Here is a 23,266-nt window from a genome sequence, read left to right as displayed (position 1 = left end):
TAATGACACACACACATGCACACGCACAGTCCCACTGTATAATGACACACGCACAGCCCCACTGCATAATGACACACACACCCATGAAAACACACACACACCCAGGAAAGCACACACACCCACACACCCAGGAAAACACACACACCCAGGAAAACACACACACAGGAATACGCACACCCAGGAAAACACACACACACACACACAGGAAAATACACAGGAAGCACACATACACACACACACAGGAAAACACACACACATAGGAAAACACATACACACACACACACATAGGAAAACACACACACATAGGAAAACACACACACACAGAAAAGCACACACACATAGGAAAACACACGCACACAGGAAAACAGACACACACATAGGAAAACACACACAGGAAAACACACATACACACACAGGAAAACACACGCACACCCAGGAAAACACACACACACACAGGAAAATACACAGGAAGCACACATACACACACAGGAAAACACAAACACATAGGAAAACACATACACACACATAGGAAAACACACACACATAGGAAAACACACATAGGAAAACACACACACGAAAACACACACACAGAAAAACACACACACATACGAAAACACACGCACACAGGAAAACAGACACACACACATAGTAAAACACACACACAGGAAAACACACAAAGGAAAACACACACACACATAGGAAAACTGTTGTGAATTCTGCTCTTGGGTTTCCTCCAGTGGTTGTAGGTGGGAATGCAGTTGTCTCTGAGTCGCAGTCCTGGCCAGGTGTATCTGCTGATTGCAGTTCTGACTGGGATATTTAGGTGTGCAGGATTCATTAGTCCTTGCCAGTTGTCAATGTTTCTTCTGAAGTGTTGGATCACTTTCTGGCTTCTCCTGCTTAGCTGCCAATTCTGCAAAGATAAGTGTCTAGTTTTTGTTTCTGTGGCACACATGCAGTGTGCTTATATTCTGTGCTATTCATTTGTTTTTCTCTTGTCCAGCTTAGACTGTGTCAGTGTTTTCTCAGTCTTGTTGGATTCTCTGGAGTTGCAGATATACGCTACACATCTTTAGTTAGATGGTGGAGTTTTTGTATTTTCTGCTGTGGATATTTTTGGAAGGATTTTTAATACTGACTGCTTAGTATCCTGTCCTATCCTTTCCTATTTAGCTAGTGTGTGCCTCATTTGCTAAATCCTGTTTCCTGCCTGTGTGTGTCTTTTCCTCTACGACTCAGCCAATATTTGTGGGGGGCTGCCTATCCTTTGGGGTTCTGCTCTGAGGCAAGGTAGAAATTCCTATTTCCATCTATAGGGGTATTTTTATGCCTCCGGCTGTGTCGAGGTGTCTAGGTTTTGTTAGGCACACCCCACGGCTACTTCTAGTTGCGGTGTTAAGATCAGGGTTTGCGGTCAGTATAGTTACCACCTACTCCAGTGAAAGTTTTCATGCTGCTCCAAGGTTACCTGATCATAACAGAAAACACACACACACACACATATATATATATAAGAAAACACACACCAGAAAGCACACACACATGTGGCACCTCAGGAGTCTGGTTGCCACAATGGAATTGCCTTCCTCACATGGGGGGGTGATGTCATGCCTGGAGGTAAGGAGGGATCCACTTGGCAGGTAATACAAACATACAATACCTTCCTAACTCCAGACCAGAAGGGGGAGCTCTAAACCCAGTTTCAGGGTAGCTTCCCTATAAGTTCTGGTCTGGAGGCAGGGTTAGAGAGTTGAGTATGGGACACTGAAGGGAAAGGAAGGATGTTAGGAGAGAGACTGGGGTCTGGAGCTGTGATTGGGCTCACCCCAAGATACAGCGCAAAGAGACCGGACACCGGAGTCCATGGTGTTGAGAGGATTGCATACCCAGCCACCGAATCCGGAGGGCAGGAGATTCTAAGTCTCCTGACCCCAACTGACATCCAGTGGCAACACATCAGGTCAAGAGCCTGGGGCTGCCAGTGAGGAGGCAGTGCCCATGACAGGCTCAGGCTGTCAGCCATATAGGTTGGGAGCACATACACTGAGAGGACTTATGCAGAGCTTCAGGAAGCAAGGGTCAGAAGCACAGAAGGAAGGCCACCTGGCTAAGTGGATCCCAGGCTGTTTCCAGGCTGCCCGGACCCCAAACCCAACTGCTACCTTTACCCTGGACCAGGACAGTATTTAGAGTTTATGCTGCCCTAGGCACTTTTAGTGCTGCCTCCCCCATTGTTGAGTATGACACTATTGGCAGTGACTTTGTCAAAAATCGCTGATGTGGAAGTAGCCTTTTGCAGTAGATCTGGCAGTTTTTCCGCATCTGCCACGTAACGGATCACTTACGGCAACACTGCGTTCGGCCTCATTCATTCCCTATGGGATTTGTGGACATTTGCGGGACTTGCCGCGATCTGGCAAATGTGGTATCATACCTCCCAACTTTTGAAGAAGGGAAAGAGGGACAAAGTTTGCAAATTTTAGGCCATGCCTCTGACCACATCCATTTCACAACTAGTCACACCCATATCCATGCCCCAACCACACCCATTTAGTACTGTTGATCACACTGTTTCATAAACAATAATTATAAACAAAATATATGGCCACACAGTGCTCCATACTGCATAACGACCCCACATGATGCTCAATACTGTATAATGGCCCCACATGATGCTGCGTACAGTATAATGGCCACACAGTGCTCTATACTGTATAATGGCCCCACATGATGCTCAATACTGTATAATGGCCACACATGATGTTCCATACTGTATAATGGCCAAACAGTGCTCTATACTGTATAATGGCCATACATGATGCTCAATACTGTATAATGGCCACACATGGTGCTCTATACTGTATAATGCCCCCCTCCCATCTTGTATGCATGGCTCATCCCCCCTTCCATCTTGTATGCATGGCTCATCTCCCTCCCTCCCATCCTGTATGTATGGCTCATCTCCCCCCTCCCATCCTGTGTGCATGGCTCATCTCACCCCCCCTCACATCCCGTGTGCATGGCTCATCTCACCCCCCTCCTCCCATCCTGTATGCATGGCTCATCTCCCCCCTCCCATTCTGTATGCATGGCTCATCTCACCCCTCCCATCCTGTATGCATAGCTCATCTCCCCCCTCCCATCCTGTATGCATGGCTCATCTCACCCCCCTTCCATCCTGTGTGCATGGCTCATCTCACCCCCCTCCCATCTTGTATGCATGGCTCATCTCACTCCCCCTCCTCCCATCCTGTATGCATGGCTCATCTCATCCCCCTCCCATCCTGTATGCATGGCTCATCTCACCCCCCTCCCATCCTGTATGCATGGCTCACCTCACCCCCCCTCCCATCCTGTATGCATGGCTCATCTCACCCCCTCCTCCCATCCTGTATACATGGCTCATCTCACCCCTCCCATCCTGTATGCATGGCTCATTTCCCCCCCTCCCATCCTGTATGCATGGCTCATCTCACCCACCCTTCCATCCTGTGTGCATGGCTCATCTCACCCCCCTCTCCCATCTTGTATGCATGGCTCATCTCACTCCTCCTCCTCCCATCCTGTATGCATGACTCATCTCATCCCCCCCTCCCATCCTGTATGCATGGCTCATCCCCCCTTCCATCTTGTATGCATGGCTCATCTCCCTCCCTCCCATCCTGTATGTATGGCTCATCTCCCCCCTCCCATCCTGTGTGCATGGCTCATCTCACCCCCCCTCACATCCCGTGTGCATGGCTCATCTCACCCCCCTCCTCCCATCCTGTATGCATGGCTCATCTCCCCCCTCCCATTCTGTATGCATGGCTCATCTCACCCCTCCCATCCTGTATGCATAGCTCATCTCCCCCCTCCCATCCTGTATGCATGGCTCATCTCACCCCCCTTCCATCCTGTGTGCATGGCTCATCTCACCCCCCTCCCATCTTGTATGCATGGCTCATCTCACTCCCCCTCCTCCCATCCTGTATGCATGGCTCATCTCATCCCCCTCCCATCCTGTATGCATGGCTCATCTCACCCCCCTCCCATCCTGTATGCATGGCTCACCTCACCCCCCCTCCCATCCTGTATGCATGGCTCATCTCACCCCCTCCTCCCATCCTGTATACATGGCTCATCTCACCCCTCCCATCCTGTATGCATGGCTCATTTCCCCCCCTCCCATCCTGTATGCATGGCTCATCTCACCCACCCTTCCATCCTGTGTGCATGGCTCATCTCACCCCCCTCTCCCATCTTGTATGCATGGCTCATCTCACTCCTCCTCCTCCCATCCTGTATGCATGACTCATCTCATCCCCCCCTCCCATCCTGTATGCATGGCTCATCTCACTCCTCCTCCTCCCATCCTGTATGCATGACTCATCTCATCCCCCCCTCCCATCCTGTATGCATGGCTCATCTCACCCCCCCTCCCATCCTGTATGCATGGCTCATCTCACCCCCCCTCCCATCCTGTATGCATGGCTCATCTCCCCTCCCCTCCTGTATGCATGGCTCGGTTCCCCACTGCCATCTTGCATGGCATGGCTCCCCGTCCTCCTTCATCCTCCCTCTGTCCTCCCTGGCTGTCATACTCACCTTTTCCACACCACGCCGAACATCCCTCCATCTCTGTCCCAGCGCAGCACCTTCTTCCTGCGTGAGCGGTCACGTGGTACCACTCATTAAGGTCATGAATATGTGTCCATATTCATCACCTTAATGAGCAGTACCACGTGACCGCTCACACAGGACAAGCTGCCGGCGCTGAGACCAGGCATCGCTGGAGTAGGGTGAGTATGACGTTTTCAAGGAGGCAGGGAGGCAGGCGGGCGGGCAGGAGGTGACCCCGGACTTTAATTAGAAAAACTGAAAGAAAACTTGCTCAGGTGCCGCCCCCCGCATTGTCCCACCCTAGGCATGTGCCCTCAAGTGCCTAGTGGCAAATACGGCCCTGCCCTGGACTGTACCTCTGCTTCACCGGTAAAAAGTAAAGGAAACTGCTACCCTTGTGTTCCTCAATAATTACCTGCGCCCTCAGTACTGCGCCCCATTGTTTACTATACTTTACCAACTGTATCAGGTAGCCCTGGGGCTCCGCTCTACCTGTGGACAGAAGAACCATCCAAGCTGCATTAACATCAGCCCCAGTGGTCTCCTTAAGCAGCGTCGGCCATCCCGGCCGAACACCACAGGTGGCATCACGAATCATCCGTTAAAGACTTTATTTACACTTTCATTCACATCCCCTTTAACTGGATGCCCAGGGCCACAGACCGGGTCACTGCCACTGTGACCACCCCTTTAAGTGCCATCGGACCCGGTACTGAGTACCACACGGTCCTAGCGTGCGCTCCACACACGCACACAGGAAAACACACATACACAGGAAAACACACACAGGAATACAGACATACACACACACACAGGAAAACACACATACACAGGAAAACACACATACACATGTAACACTCCAGGTAACCGGTTGTTACAGTGATGTTGCCTTCCTTTTGTGGAGGGCAATATCTTGCTTGGAGGCAAGGAGGATTCTCTTTACCAGGTAAGCACCTACGCACAACACATTCTGAATCCAAGCCAGAAGGGGGAGCTCAGGACCCAGATTCAGGGGAGCTTCCCTCAGCTTTAAGTATTCTGGTCTGGAGGAGGAGTAAGGTCAGTTGGAGAGAGACACTGAGGAGAAGGAAGTCTGGAGCAGAGAACAGACTATGGAGCCGTGCAGCCAGGACTGAGCTTCAGCTCCAGGGAAGGACGAGAACCCGAGGGGTTGTTGAATGTAGTGGAGCTACTGAGGAAAGGAGCACAGTGGAGAAAGCAAGGGGCTCAGAGGCAAACTGTGACCGGGCACCCTCAAAGCCGAAGCACAGGAACTGGGCACCGGAAGCCCGAGGCTTTGTTGTACTCTTAGACACATAGCAGAACCGGAGGGCATTGAACTGTATGTAATTTGCCCACACCACACCTGAAGACGAAGCAGTACCTGAAGAGTCCGGGTCGTGATAGAGACCCTGTAAAATGGCTCAAGCTGCCCGACATACAGGTATCTGTCCCAGGACAGGGAAAGGAAGGGGTACTTTGCCAGCAAGCTTCAGGCAGCAGGGACCTCGCACATCAGCGCAAGTAGGAAAGGTTTACGGACCTCACCTGGGAGAGGGACCTACCATTGCCTCCAGGCCGGCCGGGCAATACCATCACCTGTAACCAAAGAAAGACCACTTGAAATAAATAATCCAAAAAAATTCACCATTAAAAGTCAATTATTTTATTATTATTAGACACTAAACATAGACACAACACAAACATTTTATTAAAATTAGGGGAAATACACAACATAACTCTTACTCAATACATTTCTGGTTCCACAATGTGGAATACCAGGAAAATAGAGAAGCAATTCACATATGAGATCAATCAATATTCAATATACTGAATTCCATAAACAATAATTATAATCATCTTTACTTTCATAACAGGTCCACAATATATACATGAGCAACCAAAAGAAAAAAGCATAATAAATATCAAGTAGATTATCCCAAGAATAGATTACCAGTGGTAAAGAAAGGTATATATGGTAATTAATCAATCTATTATAAGCAAACGCATGAAAGTATCCCAAAAGTACAAAGTGCATAGTGCGTTTGTAATACTAACCGGTGCTCATGCTGAACGCGCTGGTGTCTCCACCCCACACTCCAACGCGCGTTAGAATGCATGCATTATAATTGGCCAAAGCTCCGACATAGATTGCATATAAACAGCAGGTGTGACCCCCACTGTATCACTCCCTGACAAAGCAATGTGTGAAACGTGCATTGGAGTGTGGGGTGGAGGCACCAGCAGGGTCAGCATGAGCACCGGTTAGTATTACAAACACTCATACACACACGTAGGAAAATGCACATACCCAGAAAAAAACACAAACTCTAACCTGTAATGTTTAATTTGTCAAATGTGCCCTCCCCCTGCTACTTAGCACAGCAAAAGTTGAAATGGGCAGCCGGAGAGGTTACCTGGAATTGGGGTGAACTTAACCTCTCTGGTGCCTGAGGCGAACTGCAAAACGCCCCCCCCCCCCACCCCACGCACACACACACACACAGTACAAATAAAACTGGTTTAATCTTTAATCACCTAACATGACGCACATGTAAAATATATTCCTATATAAAAGTGTATGTATTTGAAACATCGATCTTTACACTTGTTAAATTTTTGATTAAGTAGAAGAAAATAAAGGATTAAGAATACTACTCATTGTATGGTGTCAGCTTCAGAAATCAACAGATACACTGCCGGAGGATTACCTCCTATCAGTGTATTACCGGAGGCCCTGTAGAACAGTCACATCTTCCGATGTGACTGTTCTACACGTGAGATTGTTGTGGGACTACGGCGGAAAGGTAAGTATATGTTGGTTTATTATTTAATTTTTGTTGCAGGAGACGCGGGCGTCGAGGACTAGGTGTTTATTTTTTTTTTGTTTTACAATTGAACACAGTCGTGGGATAATGGGACTGCTGTCCCATCATCGTCTCAAGCTGTCACTGTTATATGTGACAGCAGACATAGACGGATGGGAGTAGTAGTCCCATCAGACGATGCCTGGCTACACAGACAGAAATACACAGACCCATACACACACACAGACACAGATACACACAGACACCCGCACACACACACAGATCTAAAATATATAATGTCCAGAGCTATACATAATATATAATGTCCATAGAGATCTATAATATATAATGTCCAGAGATCTATAATATATAATGTCCAGGCAAATGTATAATATATAATGTCCAGAGATATATTTATACACCGACTCTATCTGGGAGCAAACATTGCCTGCTGAGTGTGTGCACACAGGCAGAGACAAGGCTGTGTATAGTGACCTGCCAAGCAGAATTTCAATGAGCAGTAAATCAAGCTCTTCTACTGTTTGTATAGAATGGTTCATTCCTGTGAACACTGAACACGTGCTGCCGAGAACATGTGCTGCCAAGGTTGCTCTGTGCGCATGGATAGCACAGTATTCCAGTCTAAACAGGCTATTAAATAACCACCAGCTAATTTCTTTGTAGCTCTCTCTCTCTCTAAGGTGTTTAGCAGGGGTGTAACAATCACTGTTGCCATTACGACCAGGCCCGGTGGGTGGGGGGCCCACTGAGGCCAGCAAGTACTACAGCTAGATGTGTGTCCTTGGACACACATAGCTGCTCAGACCCTTCGGGCCTGTGTGTAGCAGTACACGCTGCCGACCAATCTGAAGCCAGTAGCTGAAGCTGGCGTGCATGTAACTGGGGGTGCAAGGCTGTGACATCATGCACTCCCGTCAGTTGCATGCTGAAGTCAAAGGATGCTGCACGGTGAAGGAGTGAATGGGAGGAGTTGTATTTTTTTTTAAATCAGTGGGTACATGGTGGCCATATTACTACATGGTTGACTATCGGGAGTGCATTATACCGTATAGAGGACTATGGGGAGTGCATTATACTGTATGGAGGTCTATGGGGTGCATTATACTATATGGAGGACTGTGTTGGGGGCATTATACAATATGGAGGAATATGGGGTGCATTATACTATATGGAGGTCTATGGGCTATGCGTTATACTGTATGGAGGACTATTATGGTGCATTATACTATATGGAGGCCTATGAGGGTGCAATATACTGTATGGAGACCTATGGGGAGTGCATTATACTGTAAGGAGGACTGTGGCGGTGCATTATGCTTTAAGGGGCCTTTGGGGAGTGCATTATGCATCTTCTATGCAGCACCATGACTTATATGTGGAACGCCCCCAGACACAGGGCCACAGGTTACTTGGTACCGGTCCTTTCTGTCTCAGTTCTGGGGTTGTCACGGTGGCTGGACCTGGTCCGTGACCCTGCTAAGGGGCGTCCAATAAAGGGTGATGGTGCGTAGTGCGAGGAATAATGAGGACACAGGGTACAATTTCTTTACCTTTTACTGAAGGTTTCAGGATCCTCAATCCAGGGCACTTTCAACAGGGCTGTCTGAGATCGGCTGGTCCGAAGGCACATCCAGAGTTCCCTTCGCAGGTGGAAATCAGTGTCTACCCACTAGCGCCTGTGTGTTGTAGTGCTTCCCTGCTGAGCATTCAGGATAGTCCTCACAACTTCTGTTCTCGTTCGTTCTAGATCTTTCTCTTCTCCGTCCCCCAGGTATGTTATGGCTAGGACGCACCTTTAGGACAGGTAGGCCTGGAGGTATTCTGGAACCCTAGTGTCGCCCCTCTCCCACGATTGCCTCCTATGTCCTTCTTAGGTGTTGTATGGTAGACAGCCAAACTGTAATTAACTGTCCTGCCGCTGTTTGAAGTAATGCGTAGTTACTTCTTCGGTGCTCCGGCCACCGGCTATGCGCCTCAGTAAGATGTTGCCGTTCTCGAGGCACAACTCCTACTGGATCTCCTTTGTGCTGATCTCGTTTCTCACTGTTCCACAATATCCTTCCTTTCTTGTCTCTTTCTTAGGATACCGCTGCAAGGTAGTGCAGGCGCGGCTCCGTAACAATCTGTCCTTTCGCTAGGTACCTGCCAGATTTCCCAGTTCTGACAGGTCCTTCCTAGAGCTCTCCCAGGCTTCGTTCTGCCTAACTTCCTGTCCGACCCCTAGTTTTACCAATGTGAGAAGTGGCCCAATAAATAAGCCTTTTGCTCCCCCTAGTGGCCGGAGTGTGAAGTGTAATGTGTGCTTGGTGATACCTGGTCAGTAGAACTCCTTTAATGTGATCAGATGTACCATCACTCCCCTTAGTGAGCGGCGTTACTGCAATGACCAGATCTCTGGGGCACTGCACTGCCCCCCGGTTAAATCCAGTACTCCCGGACTGGGAAAAGAAGAACAACAATACATGTTAATAGAAAACACACAAAAATTCTTATATATATACTATGAACAAATAAACATAACAGTGCTTTCCGTTATGGAAGGTAAGGACTCTTGAACATTGCAAAATATTGGTCATGCACAGTCCATGACTCCCAGTTCTGTAGGTGTAACCATAGGATAGCAGGGACCCCGGGTAAACAAAGTGGCCTCTGTGAAAGTTTTGGAGTGATTCAATGTCCATCACACCATTGTCCATTTTTAACCTATAACACAAATATTTACACAAGCATTTTCAACCAAATAACAACTATCGTTAATATCGCCAAGGTCTATAACGAAGTGGAGTCTGATTCTTGGTGCTACGCGTGGACCTCCGCAGCGCAGGGGTTGCTACTGGCCTGACAGGACCCGCTACGCTTGCTACCGCTAGTTTAGTGCACTGTCTTCTAGCTACACTTCTAGTGAGTCTGGGCAGCACTGGCATACTGGTGTCCTCAATGCTACCACTATTAGTGGTGGGCATGGCAGATTCACCGATGACAGAGGGAGGACCCGCTGGTTCAACTGTTGGCATCGCATCTTCTGGTGGGGTCGGCTGCACTGGCGGGTCCAGCTGCCCTGGCACCACATTTAGTTCTGGCAGTCTCGGTTGATGGAACGTTAGGACAGGTACCACAATGGCCTGATTTATTTGAGTCCAGGACTGGGGAAAATCGCCAAGAACAGTGTGTATCATCTTCTCTTTTTCCACGGGCGGAGAAATCCTGGGATCTGTTTCCCCACCTTTCAGCTTATCCGGGCATATTTTCAAGTGGTCTCTGGATATGGCCGCTGAGGTCTCTCCTCCGTCCTTACTGATGAGACAGACCTTTGTATTGTCGAAGTCGGAGGGGAGAACGGTATACGGTTCCGCTTCCCATTGATCATCAAGCTTGTGTAGTCTCCTCTTTCTTTTAAGTACTTGCTCACCAGGTGCCAATGGAGCCACGGGAGCATGCTGGTTGTAGTCCCTCTCTTGCTTCTGTCTGGCCTGAGCAAGACTCTTTTCCACACATTCCTGTACTTTGCGGTACCTCTGCTGCCTCTCGGTATCCCAATCCGCATCTGGTGATATATCTTCGGGGGTCAGAACCCCCATGTCCAGATCGACGGGTAACTTGCTAGACCTTCCTCGCATCATGTCCACCAAGTCTGGTAACTTTGTAGACCACAAGTTCCGCTCCTCTACAGGTAAGGTTTTCAGTAAGTCGATCACCACTTGATTCATCTTTTCACACATCCCGTTGGACTGTGGATGGTACGGCGTGGTTCTGATCTTCTTACACCCGTACAAATTTCAGAACTCCTGGAACACCTCCGCTTCAAATGCCGGCCCCTGATTGGTCAACACCTTCTCTGGGTACCATGGGGTCGACAGAAGTACTGCTGGAAGGTTTTGGCAGCCGTTCTAGCTGTCAGATCTTTGACTGGTACGACTACCAGGAACCTGGAATAGTGGTCCACAATGGTGAGAGCATAGATATACCCTGACCGGCTAGGTGTTAGCTTTACGTGATCCAGCGCGACCAACTCGAGCGGCCGTTTGGTGATGATGGACTGCAGGGGAGCCCGTTGGCTGTCACGATCCTCCCGGCGTAGGCCACAGGGGCCACACTCTCGACACCACTTTTCGATAGCCTTCCTCATGCCGACCCAGTAGAACCTCCCACTGAGTAGCCTCTCCAGCTTTCTCCATCCGAAGTGTCCTGCCCCATCGTGGTATGCTCCCAGGACCATGGGCACATCTTGTCTGGGGACCACAATCTGCCACACTAATTCGTGAGTGCGAGGGTCAATGTTCCTTTGGCACAGCTTGCCATCGTGAAGAAACAGCTTGCCCCTCTCCTTCCACAACTGTAATGTCTCCGGTGGATCATCCAGGCCAGGATGCAAACCTGCCTGCGTCAGGAGCTCCTTCACCCGACGGACCGCAGGGTCACCATCCTGGTTCTCTGTCCACCCGTAGTGGGGCAGGGGATTCAACGGGTCGCCCTGTTTGTTTCTGCGCCTGTTCTCCACCTGATGGGAACACTGAGTTGCCTTGGGAAGGTGGAAAGCGGGCAGCTCCACTTCTTCAAATGCTTCTGGGTCTTCCTCGGTTTTGGGTAGGTGAGGCATTCGGGACAATGCATCGGCATTCGCATTCTTGTGCCCCGCCCGGTACTTGATGGTAAAATCGTAATTAGACAACCAGGGGATCCACCGCTGCTCCAAGGCGCCAAGTTTCGCTGTGTCCAAGTGCGTAAGTGGATTATTATCCGTGAAGATGGTGAATTTCGCTGAGGCCAGATAGTGCTTGAACCTCTCCGTCATGGCCCAAACGACTCCGAGGAACTCCAGCTTAAAGGAACTGTAGTTGTCTGGGTTCCTTTCAGTGGGGCGAAGCTTCCTGCTGGCATAAGCGATTACTCGTTCCTTGCCCTTCTGGACCTGGGACAGCACCGCTCCCAGCCCCACGTTGCTGGCGTCCATGTACAATACAAATGGTTGCTCGTATTCCGGGTAGGCTAGTACTTCCTCTCCCGTTAATGCCGATTTTAAGCAAGTGAACGATCCTTCCAGTCCGTCGTTCCAATCCAACGGGGTATTCTTACCCTTGGGTTTCTTGGGCTGGCCCACCAACAGGTCTTGCAACGGCGCGGCCTTCTTGGTGAAGTCCTTGATAAACCTCCGGTAGTAACCCACCAACCCGAGGAACTGCCGGACCTCATGAATGTTACTGGGCTGCGGCCAGTCCCTGATCACCGTGACTTTGTCGGGGTCTGGGGCCACTCCTTCGGCACTCACCACATAGCCCAGGTACTGTACTTTGGGTTTGAGCAGATGGCATTTGGACGGTTTCACCTTTAAGCCAAAGTTGTACAGCGCTTCAAAGACCTCGGCCAGGTGCTTCAGATGGTCTTCATAGGTCTTAGAGAAGACAATGACATCGTCCAGATACAGCAGCACGGTCTCAAAGTTCTTGTGTCCCAAACAGCACTCCATTATCCTCTGGAACGTCCCCGGGGCGTTGCACAATCCGAAGGGCATGTAGTTGAACTCGCAGAGACCCATCAGCGTCGTGAAGGCTGTCTTTTCTTTGTCCGCCTCTGCCACGGGAACCTGCCAATACCCACTGGTGAGATCTAAAGTAGAGAAGTAATTAGCAGACTTTAACGCAGCCAAGGACTCCTCTATCCTAGGCAGGGGGTATGCGTCCTTATGTGTAATGCGGTTTAATTGCCTATAATCCACACACATCCTCATGGTGCCATCTTTCTTTCTAACGAGGACTAATGGAGCTGCCCAGGGGCTACAGCTGTCTCTCACTACCCCAGCCTTCTTCATCTCTCGCAACATGTCCTTGGCACACTGACAATGAGCTGGGGGTACAGGACGGTATCTTTCTTGTACGGGCGGGTGATCTCCTGTGGGGATGTGATGTTAAATCCCTTTTACCCGCCCGAAATCAAGGGGGTGTTTGCTGATTACCCGCTCATACTCGTTAACCACCCAGTAGGCCCCTGTATCTGGTGAGATGGAGTAGCATCAGTGCCCACATGTAATTCTTGGCACCAATCTTTTGATTGCTCTGCAGAGCCGTTGTCCTCCGCCGACTTGGACGGAGCCAAGGGCCCGGGTGCCTGTATCACACTATTATTAACAGTAAACAGCTTGGCAAGTGTGACATATTTAGTTAGGTGGACTTCCTCCTCCCCGCAGTTAAGAACACGTACCGGCACCCTCCCCTTGCGGACATCAACCACCCCTCTGGCTGTCAGGAGGGTAGGCCTATTCTCTGAATACACAGGTTCTACCAGGGCCTGATAGTCTTTACCCCCGAGACCTATGGCTGCCTGACACCATATTAACATTTCACTCCTGGGGGGTATTGCAATGGGGTTCGAATCACTCACTGTGACCTGGCCGATTTCACCACCAGTCAGCTCCACTTGCTGTCTCCGCATTAGGGCTCTGATTTCTTTCTGTAAAGGTACCTTCACACATAACGATATTGTTAACGATATCGTTGCTATTTGTGACGTAGCAACGATATCGTTAATGAAATCGTTATGTGTGACAGCGACCAACGATCAGGCCCCTGCTGGGAGATCGTTGGTCGCTGAATAAAGTCCAGAACTTTATTTCGTCGCTGGACTCCTGCTGACATCGCTGGATCGGCGTGTGTGACACCGATCCAGCGATGTCTTCACTAGAGTTGAGCGACCTTGACCTTTTTAGAGTCGAGCCGGGTTTTGCGAAACCCGACTATGTCCAAAGTCGGGTCGAGTGAAATCGGCCGATTATGACGTAAAGTCGGGATCGACCGAAACACGAAACCCAATGCAAGTCAATGGGGCAGCATAGTCGGCAGTGAGTGGGGGCCAGGAAAACACCTAGAGTGCCCATTTTAATGTCAAAACCATCCATTCTTCTTAATGAAGCTTGTCAAGCGTAATTTACCTTAAAATAATTGGAAGGCATTTGAAATTGGGGGTCATTTGGCTAAAGTTGTGGGGGGTAGGGCTGGTTCAAGTAATTAGTGGGCCCAGTAAATCTGGACCACGTCACGGCAGTGGAGCAGGGAGAGGTAAGTATTTCAACTTTGCAAGTGCTGTGATCCTGAGCAAGCAGGGGGGGCCCACTCGTTGGCATTGGCACTGGCACAGGGCCCCTCAAAGTACAGCGGTGTGTTTGCACGGCGGGGGCGCCTCCCACCGGCAGCAACACTTTTGCGTACTATGAGAGGCCCTGTGCCAGTGACGTCGCCAACTAGTATTCCTCCCCCCACCTGATGAAGGAACCTGCACTTTCATCTGCACCTTCCTCTTTGTCCCCGTGTAAGGTGGTATGGTATGCGGGAAGAGCAACCTGACTTTCAGCAGGGTCACAATGTTGTTGTGTAGCGTGCACGGGGAATGTTGCGTTATGGGTCAATGTACCAGCAGACTCATCTATCACTGGCTGGGCAATGGGCACGATGAAGTGGAAACACAGATATAGGCCCAAAGAAGAAAGTGGGCTAAATGCAGTTCAAAATTGGTAACACAGGAATAACCAGGGGGCATTGCAGTGGAGGACAACTGGAATGAGAGGCTGACACAGAGAGTAGGGCCAAATCAGTAAGTAGTCGAAATGCAGTTCAAAATTGGCAACCGTAGTAAACAGGCGGCACAGCTTTGTTCAGTGGAGGAGAACAGCAAGGAGTGGCAGACACCGATAGTAGGCCCCAACCCAACTAGTAGGCCAAATGCAGTCTAACATTAACAACTACTTAACGAGAGGCTGAAAATGGAATTTCAGGACAGGAAACCAGGAGAACAGCAAGGAGTGGCAGACACCGATAGTAGGCCCCAAACCAACTAGTACGCCAAATGCAGTTGTTCCATTTAACCACAATTTAATGAGAGCCTGAAGATAGAAGCTCAGGAAAGGCAACCTGGGGAACACCTTGGAGTGTAACACACCATCTCTCTCCACCCCATACCCATTTTGTAGGCCTAATGCTGTGTACTTTTCTACAACTACTAAACGAGAGTCGGAAGACCGAAGCAATGGCAAGGAAACCTGGGGAACACCTTGGAGTGTAACACACCATCTCTCTCCACCCCATACCCAATTTGTAGGCCTAATGCAGCCTACTTTCCGACACCTACTAAACGAGAGCATGAAGATCGAAGCTCAGGAAAGGCAACCTGGGGAACACCTTGGAGTGTAACACACCATCTCTCTCCACCCCATACCCATTTTTTAGGCCTAATGCAGTGTACTTTTCTACAACTACTAAACGAGAGTCGGAAGACCGAAGCAATGGCAAGGAAACCTGGGGAACACCTTGGAGTGTAACACACCATCTCTCTCCACCCCATTCCCCATTTTTTAGGCCTAATGCAGCCTACTTTCCGACACCTACTAAACGAGAGCATGAAGATCGAAGCTCAGGAAAGGCAACCTGGGGAACACCTTGGAGTGTAACACACCATCTCTCTCCACCCCATACCCATTTTGTAGGCCTAATGCTGTGTACTTTTCTACAACTACTAAACGAGAGTCGGAAGACCGAAGCAATGGCAAGGAAACCTGGGGAACACCTTGGAGTGTAACACACCATCTCTCTCCACCCCATACCCAATTTGTAGGCCTAATGCAGCCTACTTTCCGACACCTACTAAACGAGAGCATGAAGATCGAAGCTCAGGAAAGGCAACCTGGTGAAAACCTTGGAGTGTAACACAACCTGTCTCTACACCCCATACACAATTAGTAGGCCTAATGCAGCGTAGTTTCCAACAGCTACTAAACGAGAGCCGGAAGATCGAAGCTCAGGAAAGGCAACCTGGGGAACACCTTGGAGTGTAACACAACCTCTCTCTACACCACGGAAGGGCTGATTCTTAGGAAGGAAGGCTGTTGTAAATAAGCATTGCGCGTCCGAGGGTGATTATATTCTTATTCGGTATCTACTCACCCTCGGACGCGCCATGCTTCTTGATTTGTAATTAATGTTTATTTGCAATGTGCTTTTGACTTACTCAATTATTTTTTTAATTATTGATTTTATTAAATTAATAGTTTAACATCTTATTGGAAATAATTTAAAGGAGACGCGACAGGACAACACTCGGTGGATGCCATATCTGTGTTAACAACTCCAAAAAACTTTCAGTTAACTTCTTGCAGGAGAAAGAAATTGTAGCTGTTGGACCTTTGTAGTACAGTTCCAGATATTTGTTGTGTGTTTGTTTTGATTGTTAAAATGTCTGCATTTGAGATCTCAACACGATCTTATTTTTTATAATCAAATTAATTTTTTAAATATTTTATTAGGTTGGTTCAAGGGGTACACGGGCCGCAGTAGACAGGTCAGTGGAGGCCTAGTGGAAGGAGGGACCACAGACAGGCATCGAAGGCCTAAAATAATAACACATGGCTGTAGGCAATTTTAAATTGGTTCCAGGGGTACACGGGCAGCAGTGCCCTGGTCAGTGTAGTAGTAGTTGAAAGAATGGACCGCAGACAGGCATCGAAGGCCTAAAATAAAAAAATTGGGCTGGCTGTAGGCAATTTTAAATTGGTTCCAGGGGTACACGGGCAGCAGTGGTGTGGTCAGTGGAGGCCTAGTGGAAGGAGTGACCGCAGACAGGCATCGAAGGCCTAAAATAATAAAACATGGCTGTAGGCAATTTTAAATTGGTTCCAGGGGTACACGGGCAGCAGTGGTCTGGTCAGTGGAAGTCTAGTGGAAGGAGTGACCGCAGACAGGCTTCGAAGGCCTAACATAACAAACTTGGGCTGGCTGTAGGCACTTTTAAATTGGTTCCAGGGGTACATGGGCAGCAGTGTATGGTCAGTGGAAGTCTAGTGGAAGGAGTGACCGCAGACAGGCATCGAAGGCCTAAAATAATCACACATGGCTGTAGGCAATTTTAAATTGGTTCCAGGGGTACACGGGCAGCAGTGGTGTGGTCAGTGGAGGCCTAGTGGAAGGAGTGACCACAGACAGGCATCGAAGGCCTAAAATATTAACACATGGCTGTAGTCAATTTTAAATTGGTTCCAGGGGTACTTGGGCAGCAGTGCCCTGGTCAGTGTAGTAGTAGTTGAAAGAATGGACCGCAGACAGGCATCGAAGGCCTAAAATAAAAAAATTGGGCTGGCTGTAGGCAATTTTAAATTGGTTCCAGGGGTACACGGGCAGCAGTGGTGTGGTCAGTGGAGGCCTAGTGGAAGGAGTGACCGCAGACAGGCATCGAAGGCCTAAAATAATAACACATGGCTGTAGGCAATTTTAAATTGGTTCCAGGGTTACACGGGCAGCAGTGGTGTGGTCAGTGGAGGCCTAGTGGAAGGAGTGACCGCAGACAGGCATCGAAGGCCTAAAATAATCACACATGGCTGTAGGCAATTTTAAATTGGTTCCAGGGGTACACGGGCAGCAGTGGTGTGGTCAGTGGAGGCCTAGTGGAAGGAGTGACCACAGACAGGCATCGAAGGCCTAAAATATTAACACATGGCTGTAGTCAATTTTAAATTGGTTCCAGGGGTACTTGGGCAGCAGTGCCCTGGTCAGTGTAGTAGTAGTTGAAAGAATGGACCGCAGACAGGCATCGAAGGCCTAAAATAAAAAAATTGGGCTGGCTGTAGGCAATTTTAAATTGGTTCCAGGGGTACACGGGCAGCAGTGGTGTGGTCAGTGGAGGCCTAGTGGAAGGAGTGACCGCAGACAGGCATCGAAGGCCTAAAATAATAACACATGGCTGTAGGCAATTTTAAATTGGTTCCAGGGTTACACGGGCAGCAGTGGTGTGGTCAGTGGAGGCCTAGTGGAAGGAGTGACCGCAGACAGGCATCGAAGGCCTAAAATAATAAAACATGGCTGTAGGCAATTTTAAATTGGTTCCAGGGGTACACGGGCAGCAGTGGTCTGGTCAGTGGAAGTCTAGTGGAAGGAGTGACCGCAGACAGGCTTCGAAGGCCTAACATAACAAACTTGGGCTGGCTGTAGGCACTTTTAAATTGGTTCCAGGGGTACATGGGCAGCAGTGTATGGTCAGTGGAAGTCTAGTGGAAGGAGTGACCGCAGACAGGCATCGAAGGCCTAAAATAATCACACATGGCTGTAGGCAATTTTAAATTGGTTCCAGGGGTACACGGGCAGCAGTGGTGTGGTCAGTGGAGGCCTAGTGGAAGGAGTGACCACAGACAGGCATCGAAGGCCTAAAATATTAACACATGGCTGTAGTCAATTTTAAATTGGTTCCAGGGGTACTTGGGCAGCAGTGCCCTGGTCAGTGTAGTAGTAGTTGAAAGAATGGACCGCAGACAGGCATCGAAGGCCTAAAATAAAAAAATTGGGCTGGCTGTAGGCAATTTTAAATTGGTTCCAGGGGTACACGGGCAGCAGTGGTGTGGTCAGTGGAGGCCTAGTGGAAGGAGTGACCGCAGACAGGCATCGAAGGCCTAAAATAATAAAACATGGCTGTAGGCAATTTTAAATTGGTTCCAGGGGTACACGGGCAGCAGTGGTCTGGTCAGTGGAAGTCTAGTGGAAGGAGTGACCGCAGACAGGCTTCGAAGGCCTAACATAACAAACTTGGGCTGGCTGTAGGCACTTTTAAATTGGTTCCAGGGGTACATGGGCAGCAGTGTATGGTCAGTGGAAGTCTAGTGGAAGGAGTGACCGCAGACAGGCATCGAAGGCCTAAAATAATCACACATGGCTGTAGGCAATTTTAAATTGGTTCCAGGGGTACACGGGCAGCAGTGGTGTGGTCAGTGGAGGCCTAGTGGAAGGAGTGACCACAGACAGGCATCGAAGGCCTAAAATATTAACACATGGCTGTAGTCAATTTTAAATTGGTTCCAGGGGTACTTGGGCAGCAGTGCCCTGGTCAGTGTAGTAGTAGTTGAAAGAATGGACCGCAGACAGGCATCGAAGGCCTAAAATAAAAAAATTGGGCTGGCTGTAGGCAATTTTAAATTGGTTCCAGGGGTACACGGGCAGCAGTGGTGTGGTCAGTGGAGGCCTAGTGGAAGGAGTGACCGCAGACAGGCATCGAAGGCCTAAAATAATAACACATGGCTGTAGGCAATTTTAAATTGGTTCCAGGGTTACACGGGCAGCAGTGGTGTGGTCAGTGGAGGCCTAGTGGAAGGAGTGACCGCAGACAGGCATCGAAGGCCTAAAATAATCACACATGGCTGTAGGCAATTTTAAATTGGTTCCAGGGGTACACGGGCAGCAGTGGTGTGGTCAGTGGAGGCCTAGTGGAAGGAGTGACCACAGACAGGCATCGAAGGCCTAAAATATTAACACATGGCTGTAGTCAATTTTAAATTGGTTCCAGGGGTACTTGGGCAGCAGTGCCCTGGTCAGTGTAGTAGTAGTTGAAAGAATGGACCGCAGACAGGCATCGAAGGCCTAAAATAAAAAAATTGGGCTGGCTGTAGGCAATTTTAAATTGGTTCCAGGGGTACACGGGCAGCAGTGGTGTGGTCAGTGGAGGCCTAGTGGAAGGAGTGACCGCAGACAGGCATCGAAGGCCTAAAATAATAAAACATGGCTGTAGGCAATTTTAAATTGGTTCCAGGGGTACACGGGCAGCAGTGGTCTGGTCAGTGGAAGTCTAGTGGAAGGAGTGACCGCAGACAGGCTTCGAAGGCCTAACATAACAAACTTGGGCTGGCTGTAGGCACTTTTAAATTGGTTCCAGGGGTACATGGGCAGCAGTGTATGGTCAGTGGAAGTCTAGTGGAAGGAGTGACCGCAGACAGGCTTCCAAGGCCTAACATAACAAACTTGGGCTGGCTGTAGGCACTTTTAAATTGGTTCCAGGGGTACACGGGCAGCAGTGGTCTGGTCAGTGGAAGTCTAGTGGAAGGAGTGACCGCAGACAGGCTTCCAAGGCCTAACATAACAAACTTGGGCTGGCTGTAGGCACTTTTAAATTGGTTCCAGGGGTACACGGGCAGCAGTGGTCTGGTCAGTGGAAGTCTAGTGGAAGGAGTGACCGCAGACAGGCTTCGAAGGCCTAACATAACAAACTTGGGCTGGCTGTAGGCACTTTTAAATTGGTTCCAGGGGTACATGGGCAGCAGTGTATGGTCAGTGGAAGTCTAGTGGAAGGAGTGACCGCAGACAGGCTTCCAAGGCCTAACATAACAAACTTGGGCTGGCTGTAGGCACTTTTAAATTGGTTCCAGGGGTACACGGGCAGCAGTGGTCTGGTCAGTGGAAGTCTAGTGGAAGGAGTGACCGCAGACAGGCTTCCAAGGCCTAACATAACAAACTTGGGCTGGCTGTAGGCACTTTTAAATTGGTTCCAGGGGTACACGGGCAGCAGTGGTCTGGTCAGTGGAAGTCTAGTGGAAGGAGTGACCGCAGACAGGCTTCGAAGGCCTAACATAACAAACTTGGGCTGGCTGTAGGCACTTTTAAATTGGTTCCAGGGGTACATGGGCAGCAGTGGTCTGGTCAGTGGAAGTCTAGTGGAAGGAGTGACCGCAGACAGGCTTCCAAGGCCTAACATAACAAAATTGGGCTGGCTGTAGGCACTTTAAATTGGTTCCAGGGGTACATGGGCAGCAGTGTATGGTCAGTGGAAGTCTAGTGGAAGGAGTGACGGCAGACAGTCTTCGAAGGCCTAACATAACAAAATTGGGCTGACTATAGGCACTTTTAAATTGGTTCCAGGGTAACACGGCCAGCAGTGGCCTGGTCAGTGTAGTAGTTGTAGAAAGAAGGGACCGCAGACAGGCTTCGAAGGCCTAACATAACAAAAATGTCAAAACAATGGTATTGTCAGTGCCAGGCATTGAAGGATGTCAGCGCCTAGACTACACATTGGTGAAGCTGTGAGAGATAATTTTGCTAGTGGTAGAGCACTGTTTGAGCTGGGGGGGGAACTGGCTTGTGGCCGGCGGTACAGGCACAGGGCCCTTCATATTACAACGGTGTGTCTGACGTTGGGTGCGCACCACCACCGCCAGAGACACTTTATTGTACTATGAGGGACCCAGTGGCAGTGCCGTCGACCAAAAGCGGCCACACCCACCTCTTCAGACAAACAGCACTCTCAAGGGTCCAAGCGCAAAGTGGCGATAGCACGGCCCCGTGTGGGGAGTTTGGCCATTTCGTGAGGTGGAAACATGTCGTATGCTGGACAATCAGGTGAAGAAAATTACGAGATTGGAAAAGTCATTCAGAATAGTCCACAGGCAAGACCTTTTCATAGGAAAGCTAGGTGTCAGCCGGGCAGGGTGGGGCAAAAGATTTTGAAATCCAGTTGTGGTTCATTTTAATGAAGGTTAGATCATCTACATTTTGGGTAGCCAGACGAGTCCTTTTTTCTGTTAGTATTGAACCTGCAGCACTGAATACTCTTTCTGATAGGACACTAGCTGCCGGGCAAGCAAGCTCCTGCAATGCATATTCTGCCAATTCTGGCCAGGTGTCTAATTTGGATGCCCAGTAATCAAATGGGAATGACGGTTGAGGGAGAACGTCGATAAGGGATGAAAAATAGTTTGTAACCATACTGGACAAATGTTGTCTCCTGTCACTTTGAATTGATGCTGCAGTACCTGTCCTGTCTGCGGTCATAGAAAAATCACTCCACAACCTGGTCAGAAAACCCCTCTGGCCAACGCCACTTCTGATTTCTGCCCCTCTAACACCTCTGGTCTGCTGGCCCCTGGAGCTCGTGTGAGAACGATCACGGGCGCTGTGTGCAGGGAATGCCAGAAGCAAACGGTCAACAAGAGTTGATTGTTTTGTTGCTAATATTAGTTCCAAGTTCTCATGTGGCATAATATTTTGCAATTTGCCTTTATAGCGAGGATCAAGGAGGCAGGCCAACCAGTAATCGTCATCGTTCATCATTTTTGTAATGCGTGTGTCCCTTTTGAGGATACGCAAGGCATAATCCGCCATGTGGGCCAAAGTTCCCGTTGTCAAATCTGCGGTTGTGCTTGGTTGAGGGGCAGTTGCAGGCAAATCTACGTCACTTGTGTCCCTCAAAAAACCAGAACCCGGCCTTGCCACGCCACCAATTTCCCGTGCCCCCGGGAAAGCTTCCTCATTAAAAATATACTCATCCCCATCATCCTCCTCATCCTCCACCTCCTCTTCGCCCGGTACCTCGTCATGTACACTGCCCTGACCAGACAATCGCTGACTGTCATCAAGGCTTTCCTCTTCCTCTGGTGCAGACGCCTGATCCTTTATGTGCGTCAAACTTTGCATCAGCAGACGCATTAGGGGGATGCTCATGCTTATTATGGCGTTGTCTGCACTAACCAGCCGTGTGCATTCCTCAAAACACTGAAGGACTTGACACATGTCTTGAATCTTCGACCACTGCACACCTGACAACTCCATGTCTGCCATCCTACTGCCTGCCCGTGTATGTGTATCCTCCCACAAAAACATAACAGCCCGCCTCTGTTCGCACAGTCTCTGAAGTATGTGCAGTGTTGAGTTCCACCTTGTTGCAACGTCTATGATTAGGCGATGCTGGGGAAGGTTCAAAGAACGCTGATAGGTCTGCATACGGCTGGAGTGTACAGGCGAACGGCGGATATGTGCGCAAAGTCCACGCACTTTGAGGAGCAGGTCGGATAACCCCGGATAACTTTTCAGGAAGCACTGCACCACCAGGTTTAAGGTGTGAGCCAGGCAAGGAATGTGTTTCAGTTGGGAAAGGGAGATGGCAGCCATGAAATTCCTTCCGTTATCACTCACTACCTTGCCTGCCTCAAGATCTACAGTGCCCAGCCACGACTGCGTTTCTTGCTGCAAGAACTCGGACAGAACTTCCGCGGTGTGTCTATTGTCGCCCAAACACTTCATAGCCAATACAGCCTGCTGACGTATGCC

Source organism: Ranitomeya imitator, chromosome 3, assembly GCF_032444005.1.
Source record: "Ranitomeya imitator isolate aRanImi1 chromosome 3, aRanImi1.pri, whole genome shotgun sequence".
NCBI lineage: Eukaryota > Metazoa > Chordata > Amphibia > Anura > Dendrobatidae > Ranitomeya > Ranitomeya imitator.
The sequence above is the reverse complement of the archived record's forward strand: the minus strand, read 5'-3'. Positions refer to the sequence as shown.